Source organism: Tupaia chinensis, unplaced genomic scaffold (assembly GCF_000334495.1).
Source record: "Tupaia chinensis unplaced genomic scaffold, TupChi_1.0 Scaffold000362_1, whole genome shotgun sequence".
NCBI lineage: Eukaryota > Metazoa > Chordata > Mammalia > Scandentia > Tupaiidae > Tupaia > Tupaia belangeri.
In genome coordinates, this window is record NW_006159859.1 from 4,710,790 (window position 1) to 4,724,995 (window position 14,206).

A 14,206-nucleotide genomic window follows, 5' to 3' on the forward strand; every position below is an offset into this window, starting at 1 on the left:
TGCTCTGGTAATTCTGATCCTCCCTGCGGCAATGGGTGCTTCTGACTGGAGCCTCTGAAACAATGTTTTTGGAAGAGCGAGCACACCCCTGCCCCAGACCAGAGACAACAGCCAGCACCCAGGCACAGAAAAGTGCAGGCCGCATCGGGGGACACTTGGCAGTTCACTGCTGAAGAGGGCATGAGCCAGAAAGGCAAATGGAAAATCATTAAGTGGAAAGAAAGCCACATGAGGGTTTCGTTAGAGGTTTCAGTTTCAGGCTTTGTAGGGGATCCCCGATTGCTTCAGCTCCACCAGGGCCCCGTTCGGAGGACATGTCAGGGCTTGCAAGGTCTGGATCCTGGCGAAGAGAGAAGAATGGAAAGAAGCCACTTCCGTTCATTCAAGATATTCAAAATATGTAGCAATAAAAAAGTTCTGGCCCTGGTCCGGATACACCAGACAACATCCCTGATGCCTACTACCAGAGAAAATGCAAAGGACATAAGAATTTAGTGCAAAACATGTCTGACAACTAAGTAAGAGTAGTATGGAACCGATAAAAGGAAAATATATTTTTCATTCTAGAGAACATAGATGAAAAGGTTAGATTTATCTGGTTTAAAAAACAGAAATAATGACATGATTGGAAATAGGCTTTGTAATTTACATAGAAAGTTCAACTCTCGGGAACCAGCAGTTAGCGTAATGGCTATGTTGCTGGACTCCCACATAGTCGACCGCGGTTCGCGTCCCGAACCCAGTGGCTTAAAACTCACACCGGGCGCGTGTGCATGCGTGCCCAAGATCCCGAGAGGAGAATGGAGGAGAAGGGATTGCGGCATGACCATCCCCTCTGGGGGGTGATTTCTCGCTTTCTGTCTCTATGTCTCTCTCTGTCTGTCTGGCGAGCGCACCACCCTATAGTGAAAACCTCCCCCCCCACACCCAAAAAAAAAGAAGTTCAACTCTCCAGTGTGTTCTAGAAAGCTACCAGGGTAAACGGAGGCATGGACACACGATCCCTCTTGGCTCCAGATATTTGGGTCAAAGAAACTGTTCGCAACCCCCTCCCCCAATCTTTTTTAGACTTTTAATTGATAATTCATGATCAGTCAGTTCTAGTTTGGTTTGTAGTTGGCAATAAGATTAACATTTACTGAGTTCTTATCATAAGCACTTTATAGATTATAACTCATTTAATTACCACAACCCCGTGAAATAGATATTAGTATCTCTCTTTTACTGAAGATATTGAAGGTAATTTAACACTTGAGAGAGAGTGTGAGAGAGAAAGCCCTCCAATGGAACATGTCCATGTCACAATCCTTTTTCCTCCATTTCTCTATCCTGTCAGGGTTTGGGGCATTCATGCACACAGGGCTGGCATGCTTTCAGGCCACCAGGCTGGGATTCAAACTGAGATCAGCCATGTGGGATCCAGTTCCCTATGCATGGGTTCTGACCACTGTGCTACAGGGCTGGCTCTATTTCCCCCTTTTTATTGATAAGAGAATTGAGACTCAAAGAGGCAAATTGTTTTAAGGTGATACCACTCCTAGGTGGTGGAGGGAGAAGTTAAAACTGAATCCACCTCTTACTCAAATTCCTTGTTCAAGTAATGTCGAGAAGCTATAAATAATCTGTATATACGAACCTTCTAGAAGTTTATGGGAAATTCTACTATGAAAAAGCTAAACGGGCTGACGGGTGATGAGGTGGTTAAGGTGCTGGAGTCCCATGTGGACAACTGCAGTTTGAGTCCTAGACCCAGTGGCTTGAAAATCACTGTCTTTCTCTGGTGAGTACACATGCCCTATAACAAAAACCTACCCCCCCCCAAAAAAAAGGAAGGAAAGGAAAGAAAAAAGAAAAGGCTATATACAAAGGTTTCACAAAAATTTTTGTGCAAAAATAAACTTGTACTTTAGTGGGTTTTTTTCACAAAATTTTGGTGTCCCCTTGTACAGAAGAAATAGTTAAGTAAAGCAATGGTGCATCAATCATAGGATGGAATATTATACCATCATATAAAATGACGTTAGGGCCAGCAGATGGCATGGAGATTAAGGCAGCTGGATTCCACATGACTGACAGCATGGTTCCAGTCCGGAACCTGATAGCTTGAAAATCATGTGGGGCGTGTGTGTATGCATACTCGAAGTCCTGAGAGGAGAACAGAGAAGAGATTGTGGCAGGGCCATCTCCCCTGGGGAGGTGATTTCTAACTTTTCCTTTCTCTCTCTCTCTGTCTCTCATCAGCAAGCACACGTGTCCTATAGCAAAACTGAAAAAAAAAAAGGGAAAAATGATGCTGATTGGCCGACCATGAGTTTGGATCTCCTGATCTGCTTGAAAACATCCCAGGTGTGTGCGTAGGTGCCAGAATCCTAGAGCTGGAGGGCTGGGGAAAGGGAGTCATAGATGATGAGACCCCGTTAAGGATGCTTCTCTCTCTCTCATGAGCACACACAACAAATGTGAAAAATACCCTACCTATGTACCTTTCTGATAAAAGTTCTCTAAATGAATGTTAAAATTTATGATAGGAAAGATGAAAACATCAAGAAACATTGGTGAACAATGAAGTTAATAGAGAAAACATCAAGAAACATTGGTGAACAATGAATACAATAGTATTTATAAGTAAATTTAAATAGATGATGAAGTTAATAGAATTATACTCTAAACATTTTGAAACAAGAGAATCATTCTATGAGGGAAAATTTGTTAATAGTCTGAGACTTAAAACCTATAATTATCTTGTCCAAACTCAAGTCTTGGGTAATAGAAAGGATATGGGTAGTGAAATGTTCTCAAGATTTTATTTCAACGGAGAGAGTAGGGACACCTAGAACTTATAATATAGCATGAAGAAAGTCGAAGTTGTTTTGTAATATTTTCTTTTCTTTCTTTCTTTTTTTTTTTTTTTTGGAGAGGTTTTTGCTATAGGGTGCGTGTACTCGCTAGAAAGACAGAAAGATAGAAAGTGAGAAATCACCCCCCAGGGGGGATGGCCACGCTGCAATCCCTTCTCTTCCATTCTCTTCTCGGGATCTTGGGCACGCACGCACACGCGCCCGGTGTGAGTTTAAGCTGCCGGTCTGGGACTCAAACAGCTACATGGGAGTGCAGTGACATAGCCATTATGCTAACTGCTGGTCCCTGTAATATTTTATATGCTGACAGAAACACATAGATTTAATTATGACAATTAGGAGCCAGAAAAACAGCCATTAGTAGAACTGAAAAGTAAATGTCAGGGAGTGAGCAAGTTTGAAGTCATAATTCTTTAATTTTTACTTACAATTAAAACTTTTTTAAGTAATTATTTTTATTTAACTTTATTTATTTATTCATTTATTCATTTATTTATTTATTTAAATTTGACCAGAGAGGGATAGAGTGAGAGAGAAAGACAGAAAGAAAGGGATAGTGAGAAAGCAAGCTGCCAGGTCTGGGACTTGAACCGTGGTCGAACATGTGGGAGTCTAAGCCCCCTTAACCATCATACCACCTGCTGGCCCCATATAAGTAAAACTTTAAAATTAGAAAAGTCATGAGTAGAGAAATGGAGATAAATAATGACAATCCCAATTTGAGTATAGGAGAAAGGGGATAAAAAGAAACCAGTGAAAGTAAGGTGGGGGCAGAGTGGTTGCACAACAGTTCCTCTGTGAGGAAGTCCTGGGTCATGTCCTAGGGCCTCCCTGAGCATGCTAGGTATGTGCCCTTTAACTGGGCCAGCTGAGACTTGGGATGGATGGTGGCATGAGGACCCTGTTGGGGGATGCCTGTTTGTCTCTTTCTCATGGAATAAATCAATAGAGTTAAAATAAAGAAAAACTTAATAGTTAACTAAAAACTATAAGGAACAGAGATAAAATAATATGTAAAAATGTATAAGAAATCAAATTCTTTGTTTTTATTATAAATGTAAAGTTTTCCTATCAAAGGGAAAGACTCTCCAATTAAATTTGAAAATTCAAGTATGTACCACCTCAAACAAGGTCTCAGCAGGATGACACAGTCAAAACTAAAATAATTTTAGCAATGTTTACTTAGGAATAGAGCCCTAGGGCATAGGGCTGGATTATGGCCTGCTGTTTAGGGAGGCTGGATCCCACGTGGCCAGCCTCGTGTTTGGAGCACTGGACATAGCAGCTTGAAAACACACAGGATGTGCACGTGTATGCTCAAAATAAATTTAAAAAATAGAGAGAGAGAGAGAAGGGATCACAGTGTGACCGTGCCCCACTGGTTTGTGTGTGAAGGTTTCTCGCTTTTGCACTCTGTCTCTGTCCAGCAAGCCCAAGTACCCTCTCCATATTAAAAAAAAAAAAAAAAAGGAACTCTGAAGCTCAGTCTCCCACTAGGGCTATAATCAGCAGAGCTGTTACCTCTCCTAGGCCCACAGGGACAAAGGGAGGAGGGGACGGAGACTGCTAGAACCTGGAAGGAAAGAACCATGCAGAGGAGTCCACCCAGAGAGGACCAAGTGACCTCAGCTGAGAGTCACAGCTGGCCTGAGGTGACATCACAGGGAAGGCGCTGAGGCCCAGCCTCGCTCCCCTCCCTTTGGTCTAGCAGAGCAAGGGTGGACACTGGAGCAGCCCTTCAGGCCAGCCCCTTGAGGCAGGGCGGAGAATGGCTCCAGAGGATCCCGTGAAGGAGGGTCCACCACATGTGGTGTTTACAGGAACGGCACCTGAATTAGAGCAACGGAGAGAGCTCCGAGTAGAGGGCTTGGGGAAGGTGCCTGCTTGTAATAGGACTGTTCTGTCAGCCAGAAGTTGAGTAGTGTCTGCTGGGCCCAGGCCTGGGGTGGGCCACCTCTTGTCCTCTCCCAAGACTGTCACCTGTAAACCAAGCTGCCAGACTTCCCTGCCACAGCCTGGTGGCAGAAAGACCTGGGACCCCAAGGGGAAGGTCTGTGGATTGAGAAAGGATAGACAGAGAAAACCAGGGTTGGGTAGACCAGCCTGGAGCCGTTCTGTGCTCGTACTTTTATGGGGAGGTAAAGCTGCGTGCTTTCCATAGTGACTGCTGCTGTGGAACGCCTGAACAAGGCTCTCCTGGCCTTCTCTGGCGATTTTCAAGTCGCTGGGTCTGGAGTTCAAACTGACCTCAGCCACATGGGCATCTAGCACCTTACCCACCATGCCACCTGCTGGCCCCATAGTACTTTTTCAATAGTATATAGAATACCAGCCACTACTTCAGGGGATAGTTAAAACACTTATTAAAAATCTCCTCTACAATATGTACATGAGCAAACAATTCATGCCAAAGCTATTTGGTAAATTAAGTGCACAAGATTCTTAACCATAGAAGTATTTGTAGCACTGGCAAAATACTACCGAAGGAGCCAACAAGTGCAGAATGGTAAAGTGAATTATGCATATGTGAGGGATATCAAAACATTCATGGAATATAGAATTAAAGTATGAGCTTATTTGGGTGCAAAAAATAATTTGAAATCTATGCATAGTTTTTTCATAATACAATTTTCTATCAACTTTTGAAGACTCATATTAACTTGATGAAATTTAATTCTTAAAATACTAATTCTATGGGGGCGGCAGGTGGTGTGGTGGTTAAGGTGTTAGACTCCCACATGGCTGACTCTGGTTCAAATCCTGGACCTGGAGGTTTCTTTTTTCACTTCCCCCACCTTCTCTGTCCCTCCAGTGAGCACACGTGCCCTATAGGAAAATAACAATAATAATAAAATAAAATAATTCTTTAAAAAACTAATTCTACAACTTATGTAGCAAAGTAGGACATTATCGTGCTAAGCTAAGAGAGTAAGATGAAAATATTCCTAGACCATTGATTGCAACAGTGCAAAAAAGGATATAAACCAATGCACAAATAAAATAAAAATAATTGCTGTCTTAGGCTAGTGGAATGTGAGTGAAGTCTTTTCTTTACTCATTATTTTTGTTGTCATCAAGTTGCTTGAGCAATAAATGAAATCAAAGGCCTAAAAAAGATCAACAAATGGGTGGAAGCAGCAGCAGCTATTAGACAAACCTTGAGGAATTTTGCTGTAAAGGAAGCAGAAAATGAGGTAGTATCTGGAAGGGGCGTGGGGTCAGGAGAAGGGAGGGGCTTTTGTGAAGATAGAAAAATGGATACATATTTTTATGTTGATGAGAATTATTCATTAGAAAAGAGGAAAACTGATGCTGGAGAAAGCCGAGTTGCCGGAGCAAAGTGCTTTGGTTAACTAGAGAAAGTGTGACCCGGTACTGAAGTGGAAGCGGACCTCGAGAGGAGCAGTTGGCCACAGTCTTCAGTAAGGCACAGCAGGCTGGGGTTCTGATAGAGGACACAGGTCAGACACACGCGGGTTGGCAATTTGATGGTGGAAAATTGAGAAAGTTCTATTTTGATCAATTCCATCATCTCAATGAAGTAAGCAAAGCAAGGAGTAAACTAGGAGTAGGGTTGTCGAAAGTTTAATAAAAATAGAGAAGGTGCAAAATGGTCTTAGCGTTGGCAGAGTGAATGGATTAATGCAACATGGTGGACTTTCCTGAGCGAACTAAGGGGCAGTCGCAGGTCTTATTGTCAGACCCTGCGTAAGAACATCTGTATCAATGCCTTGGACAGACAACAGTCTTCCTTGACTTTTCCCGACTCTTAAAGAAGTGTTCAGTTTCAGTATCATAAATTGTCCCTAATTTTTAAAAGGATCTGGATGATTGATACTATCTTTCTTTTTGTTGTTGTTGTTTGTTTGTTTGACATAGGGTGTATGTACTCACTGGAGAGAGACACAGAGAGAGGGAGAGAGACAGTGAGAGGGAAAGTGAGGAATCCCCCCATGCCCAGGGAAGGGATGACCATGCTGCCGTCCTTTCTCCATTCTCTTCCTGGGATTTTGGTCACACATGAACATGCACCCAGAGTGATTTTTAAGCTGCTAGTTCTGGGACTCAAACCACTCTTGGCCATGTGGGAGTCCAGTGCCTTACCCACCACACCACTTGCTAACTCCCGTTTTTTGTGTTTTTTTTTTTTTTCATTTTATGGGTTGTTTTCATTTTATCTCCCTAATGTGTGATAAAAGTACGCTTGTAGGTACTTTGTAAGTGCCTTTTGGCATTTACTCTGCTTTGTCCTTATTAAGAGCATCTTCTAGAAATAGCCAAATGAGCTGATCACAGGCCCTGATGTGATGCCCCCACCCATTAGAAGACATGACACATGATTTATGGATATGAATTAGATTATATTCTCAAGAGAAATGACACTCCTCAGCAATTTTAGAAAAATAAAGAATTCTGTATCATTTTTCTCAGTCCGAGTGATAGTCTTTTTTTTTTTTTTTTTTCGGGGGTAGACTGCATCAAGACCCTATTGGGAATGCTGTTTTTTTTTTTTTTTTTTTTTTTTTCCTTCTTCATGTGATGGCTCTAAGTGAAGACAGGGCCACACAAACTGCATGACTAACGTCTCTCAGAAGTTAGATCCTTTCTGCAGCTTTTTGCAGCCTACACACTGATGTCATTGTAGTACTTAATTCCAGTGAAGAGGATATGAGTGCATATTGGGATTTACTCTAAGTGGATTAGGAAATGGGGGAGAAATGAACAGGAAACCTGAGAGAAAATGAGCACAGTAAGGGGGAAAAGAAATTAAACACTTAGAATAGTCCATTTATATTTTTATCCTTTGTTCCTTTAAAAACAAAATACACGTCTTGTGAGGATTGTGAAGAGCAGGAAAGAACAAGGAAAAGGTCAGTGTGCTTGGCCAGGCCTTCCTACCGAGTCCCCAAAGGTCCAGTTCATAGGGGTCCCTCTGGCCCTCGGCTGGGCAGAGATGGCCATCCATCCCTACTAGACTCAAAGTGCCAAGTCCTAAACCATTGCCTGGCTGTCTGGTACCTTAGCCCAGAGAGGATTGCTTCGGATATTAGTGTTTTAGGCACTTTCCAGATAACACTGACATAACTGTCTCCTAGAACTTGCAAGATTTCAACCTAATGAATCATGAAGCAAGAAATCCATTAAAAACTGTCTAATTTCTATAGTAATTTTAATATCCAAATTAAACTAATACTGAACAGCCACTTGTTGCATTTCAAATTTCTCAGAGGTTTGTTTTAAGAGAATGCGAGGAAATGTGGAGAGAGACAAGGGTTTGGGAAAGATCTCAATTGATACTTCGGGCCAGCTCCTTGGCAGAGTGGTTAGACACCGTGCCCTGGAAGCCAGATACCACGTGGTAGATGGCAGTCAAATCCCAGCCCCAGAGGCTTGAAAAACACACGTGTGTGTGTGTGGGTGCGTGCGTGCGCATGCCTAGAATCCCAATGCCTAAAATCCCAGTAGACTAAGGGAGAAGGGACTGCGGCATGACCCTGCCCCACTAGGGGGTGATGTCCCCCTAACCCGCTGTCTCTGGAGAGTGCACACATGCTCTGGCTAAAAAAAGATTCAGCTTCTTCAGACCAACAATAAAACGTACCCCAGACTCTTAAAACATTCGTTTATTCAGTCAAAAGTATTTATTCTATATCAAAGCCTGGGATTACATGCTATCTGTGAATGGATGTTATATAAATCATTATATGTGCAAAGAGCCCTGTGAAAGGGAAATCAAATTGACACAAGAGCAAGGAATTAACCATGAGAAAGAAACCAGGGGGCCAGCAGGTGCCATACTGGTTAAGGCACTGGACTCCACATGGCTATGACTCTACCATTGTTAGGGTCCTGGACCCGGCAGCCTGAAAACCATGCTGGGTGCGCATGCATGTGTGTCCAAAATCTCAGGAGGAGAATGGAGAAGGGATTTTCATGTAACCATTCCTCCTAGGGGAGTGATTTCTCACTTTCCTCTCTCTCTCTCTCTCTCTCTCTCTCTCTTTCTCTCTCTCTGGTGAGCACCCTATAGCAAAAACCTTTTAAAAAAAGGAATTAGGTCATAAGATACAATTGAAAAATTGGGAATCACCTAAATACCTACAGGCATATAGGTAATATAAAGTACAGTATACAGATGCAATGAAATAATAAGATGTTATTAGGAATAAAGTTACAGGGCTGGCCCCATGGTGCAGCAGGTGAAGGGAGTTGGGGTCCATGTGGCCGACCGCAGTTGGAATCCCAGCCTCCACATGCTGGCTCATGTGCGTATGAGCCCCAAATAGAGAAATAGAGGAAAGGGGATCGCAACACGACCACACCACTGGGGGATGCTTTCTTTCTCTTCCTCCCTGGTGAGAACACACACCCTCTGGCAATCAAAAAAGAAGGAATACGGTTGTTGGGGGCCAGCAGGTGGCGTGGTGGTTAAAGCGCTGGATACTCCCACATGGCCAACCACGGTTCGAATTCCATACCTGGTAGCTTGCGTTCTCATTTCCTTCTCTCTCTCTCTGTATTTCTCTCTGGTCAAATTAAAGTAAATGAATGAATAAATCAAATTAAAGACATAATTCTTTTTAAAAAAGAAGGAATATGATTGTAAAAATACTTAATGACATATACAGATACTCATAACATATTGATAAATAGAAAATAAGGTGACGAAGCAGTGCATTTGGTATGATCTAATTTTGTCGGAATGAAAGCTGTCTATATCTCCCGCCCTATCTATTCACCTCTCTGTCCGTGAAGGATATACCAGCAATATGTTCAAATGATCATTTCTGGCTACAGACAGTATACCAATATTTTCCTCTTTGTACTTATGTTTATGAACATTTTTATGATTATAAGAAATAATGAGTACAGATGGCTCCTGATTTATGATCATTCAAAGGACAGTGGTGTGAAGGTGATATTCATTCAGTAGAAACTGTACTTTGAATATTCATACAACGCTTCTCAATACGGTCGCCAATAAATTCCATAAGATAGTCAATGCTTTATTATAGAGCTTGTGTTAGATGATCTTGCCCAATGGTATCCAAGTATTCTACGCATAAGTAAGGTAGACCAAGCTAAACTCTGATGTTCAGTAGGGTGAGTATTAAAGGCATTTATTTATTTATTTATTTATTTATTTATTTATTTGCCATAAGGCACGTGTGCTCACTGGAGAGAGACAGGGAGAGAGAAAGTGAGAAATCACTGCCCAGGGGGATGGCCATGCCCCAATCCCTTCTTCTCTTGGGATTTTGGGCATCCATGTACACGTGCCCAGCATGATTTTCAAGTCTCTGGATCCAGGACTTGAACTGCAGTAAGTTGTGTGGAAATCCAGTGTCTTAACCACCATATCACCTGGTGACCCTTAAATGCATTTTTTACTTAATAATATTTTATTTTTCCTTATCTTTCTTTTTTTTTTTTTAAATCTTTAATTGCCAGAGGGCATGTGAGCTTGCCAGAGAGAGAAAGAGAGAGAGAGAAAGCAGCCCTAATCGGGCATGGTCATGCTGCGATCCTTTTTCCTCTATTTCTCCATCCCGTCAGGAATTTGGGCATGCATGCTTACATGCCTGACTGCTTCTCAAGGCACTGGGGCAGGATTCAAGCAGAGCTTGGCCATGTGGGATCTGGATCCTCACGCTCTGAGTTTAACCACTGCATTAAGGGGCTGGCCCACTTAATGATGTTTCCAATTTGCCATGGGCTTATTGGGACCCAACGCCATCATAAGTTGAGGAGCATCCACACTTAATTAGACACAGGGTCTAGTTAAAGAGGGAGGACCTGAGGGACATATTGACCAACTATTGCAAATTCCCTAAAATCTGACTTTGTCTTAAATTAGATCAATAGAATACAATGTTCTTGAAATGCATTATTTTAATCTCTTCAAGAAATGCTGTTACAAAGTTATGATTGATTGTCGAACCTTTGTTTTTTAAGACAACGCGAAGAATATTTTCTTAATGTTTTGCAGTTACAATTGAGGAGTTGGCGCTTATGCTACAGTTCCTTTTGGATGGAGTTGCTCAGAAAGTTCATAAAGAATTGATGCCAGGGAAGAATTTACTTTTCAGTGACCTTTTTATCAAACAGCACAATTTTTAGAACACATCTTACTTCCCTTATTGCTTTGCCTTCCAGGAAAATTAGAGCTAAATATAGCGATCAATTAATGTAAGCGATCTAACTGCTGGTACCACTAGTTCTTTCTTTCTGAGTGATGTGTGCTGCTCATTTTTAGTTGTTAAAACTCTTTGCCGGGTGCATATGCGTGCATGCCCAAGATCCTGAGAGGAGACTGGAGGAGAAGGGATTGTGGTGTGGCCATACCCCCGGTGGTGGTGGTGGGGGGGGTGATTTCTCACTTTCTCTCTATCTCTCTCTCTCTTTCTGGTGAGCGCACGCACCCTATAGCAAAAACCTCTTCAAAACAAACGAACAAACAAAAAACTCTTCTGTCTTATGTATTTGAGTAAACAAGTTGTCTTAAGTTCTTTTTAAAGATATACATATAAGATAGATTACTATAGATGTTCTATAATGAATAAATAAGAAAAATGAGAAATCAGTACCCTTTGCTGTTCATAGACTGCATAATGCTAAAATTTTTAAATGGTTGCTTTTATGGTAGTCAGAATGTTTTTCCTAATGTATTTAACTTTCTGTATGAATAGTGAAAACACTACATTTAGCTGAGTATTTTAGAATACCAGTGGCTTCTAAATGGACTCTTTACTGTAACTCATTACTCTATTAGTAAGCGTCTGCCCAAAACTTAGCTTTTCAGACAGCGTATTATTTTGGAGAGTTTAAATGAATGAAATCAAATTACATCCATTTTCATATCACAGAAGGAATCGTAGGGCCCAGAGGGTAGCATGGTGGTTAAGGTGCTGGGCACCCACATGGCTGACTGTGGTTCAAGTCCCAGACTCAGTGTCTTGAAACTCACATGCGTGCATGCCCCAAATCCCAGGAGATGGAGGATAAGGGATTGTGGCATGGCCATCTCTCTGAGGGGTGTTTCTCACTGTCTCTCTCTGGCACGTGCGTGTGCCTTATGGCAAAAACCTTAAAAAAAAAAAAAAGAAGGAATATTGTGAAAACATTTGAAATTTTCAGATCAAGCCAAATCTTATTCCAACTTTTTTTTTTCTTCCAAATCACTACTCATTCTTTCTGTATTACTTTTGTGAGAAGACCTTAACCTTCAGAATGCTAAGTTGAGATGAGATTTTGAATTCTCCCGATGACTAGAGGTTGAGGTGTTTAAGTGACCTTTTCTGTCCCATGGGGGTGATTGCTGTAGGTCAGGCTTGAGGTCATTGGCTGGAGAATTACAAAATCATAGTTTTGGCTGAGGGTATAGTAAACTTGGACTATGGAAAAGCTAATGGTTCCTCCGTGATAAAAGAAAAAAACTGAAGAGGCCTCTTCTCTGAACACAAACACTGGCTCTAACCAGCCATGTCTGGTGGGTTGGAGTTTATAATATTTCTGAATCTGGTACGCATTGCTGTTTGACCATATGTAGTAAGGTTAAAGCTACCAGTGTTTGGGAACGTTTCCTAGAAAATAGAAGTATTTCCAAAGAAATATAAAGAACCTGAGAATTGTAGAGATGGAAAAACCTGGGGGGGTCAGTTCTCCCATATCTAGAAAGGCTGACAAAGGAAGAGTTCATGTGAGTGGATGCCGTCTTCAGCGATTTGAAGGAAAATTGTTTCTTTAACTTTTTGCTGCAATGTCCTTTTTTTTTTAACTTTATAAAAAGTTTATTCATTTCTTCATTTATCCCATGAGCAAGAGAGGCAGAGAGAGACACACACAGTATCTCCAATAAGGTCTTTTTTGTTTTTTGGTTTTTTTGGAGAGGTTTTTTTGCTCTAGGGCGTGTGTGCTCGCCAGAAAGCCAGAGAGAGACAGAGAGACAGAAAGCGAGAAATCACCCCCCAGGGGGAATGGCCACACCACAACACCTTCTCCTCCATTCTCCTCTCAGGATCTTGGTCACGCACGCACACGCGCTCGGCATGAGTTTAAGCCACCGGGTCCGGGACCCAAACTGCGGTTGACTACATGGGAGTTCAGCAACATAGCCATTACGCTAACTGCTGATCCCTCCAATAGGGCTGCCGTGATCCACCTACAGCCTCAGCCAGTCCCCAGTCTGGGGGCACGAGTACCTGGCACACTTGGGGAAGTCCTTAGACACAAACCTGGAACCTTCCCATGTCAGTCACCCTCACAGAGCACGTTTACTGCTGTGCAGCACTCCAGCCCTGGGTACTGTTGTTTAGTCTTTGAATAAAAGAACCTGTTGCGGGTCAGCCTGCGATGTGGTGACTGGGGGCAACTGGATCCCACATTGCCAACTGTGTTGTTCGAGTCTTGGAATTAGCGGCTGGAAATACATGTTGGTTGCATGTGAGTGAGGGCCCAAATCCCAAAAGGAGAATGGAAGAAAAGGGATTGTGGTGTGGCTGTCTTTCCTGGGGGGTGCGTTCTCACTTGCACTCTGTCTCTCTCCAACGGCAGCAGTAAAATAAAGCAAAAAAGAGTCATGAAGTTGTTCAGAGATAATGAAAAGCACAAAGACCTCGCAGAATTAGGTAATGAACACAATGCCCAATTTTCCATTGACGATATCACTAGCTTTTGTGGTTGATTTAAAAGTCTCTCACACTTTTTCCCCCTCAACAATCAAAAGAAAAAAGTAAAGTTGGTATTCTTAAATGTTTATTTTTCTGATTTCACTTTTTAATATTATTTTATAGTTTTAAAATTTCTGCTAAAGTTTAGACTAGAATTGTTTTAAATTTCTAAGTAAGGTTGGAGAAATTTTACATATTTTTTTAAGAGAGATTTTTGCTATAGGGCTCATGTGCTTGACAGAGAGACACAGAGAGACAGAGAGACAGAAAGTGAGAAATCACCCCCTCTGGGGGATGGTCACATCACAATCCCTTTCCTCCATTTTCCTCTCGGGAATTTGGGCAGGCACACACATGAGCCCGGCGTGAGTTTTAAGCCCCCAGGTCCAGGACTTGAACCATGGTCAACTACATGGGAGTCCAACCACATAACAATTATACCATCTGCTGGTTCCTTACCCAGTTATTTAATAATAAGTTTCTATTCAGGAACATTTAAGGTTTTTCTTTTTTCTTTTATCACTAAATCATCACACAACAATCACATCTCCATTTTTGGTCCCACACACACAGTCACCCAGTGTGTTTTTCAAGCTACTGCATCAGGGTCTTGAACCATGCAGTTGGCCGTGTTGAATCTGGTCACCGTAACCACCAAGCCACAAAACCACCGGCCTA

The 14,206-nt window shown here is 42.1% G+C and overlaps 1 long non-coding RNA gene across 2 annotated transcripts in view; it reads left to right on the forward strand.

Moving 5' to 3' along the window:
* Window positions 1–11,153, forward strand: part of LOC102480999 (uncharacterized) — a 26,416-nt gene extending 15,263 nt beyond the window's left edge. For both annotated transcript variants that reach the window (XR_003550151.1, XR_003550152.1), the window contains exons 4-5: window positions 2,242–2,346; window positions 10,849–11,153. This is a non-coding gene — a long non-coding RNA (uncharacterized LOC102480999). The remainder of the gene's footprint in view (window positions 1–2,241; window positions 2,347–10,848) is intronic.
* Window positions 11,154–14,206: the final 3,053 nt, after the last annotated feature.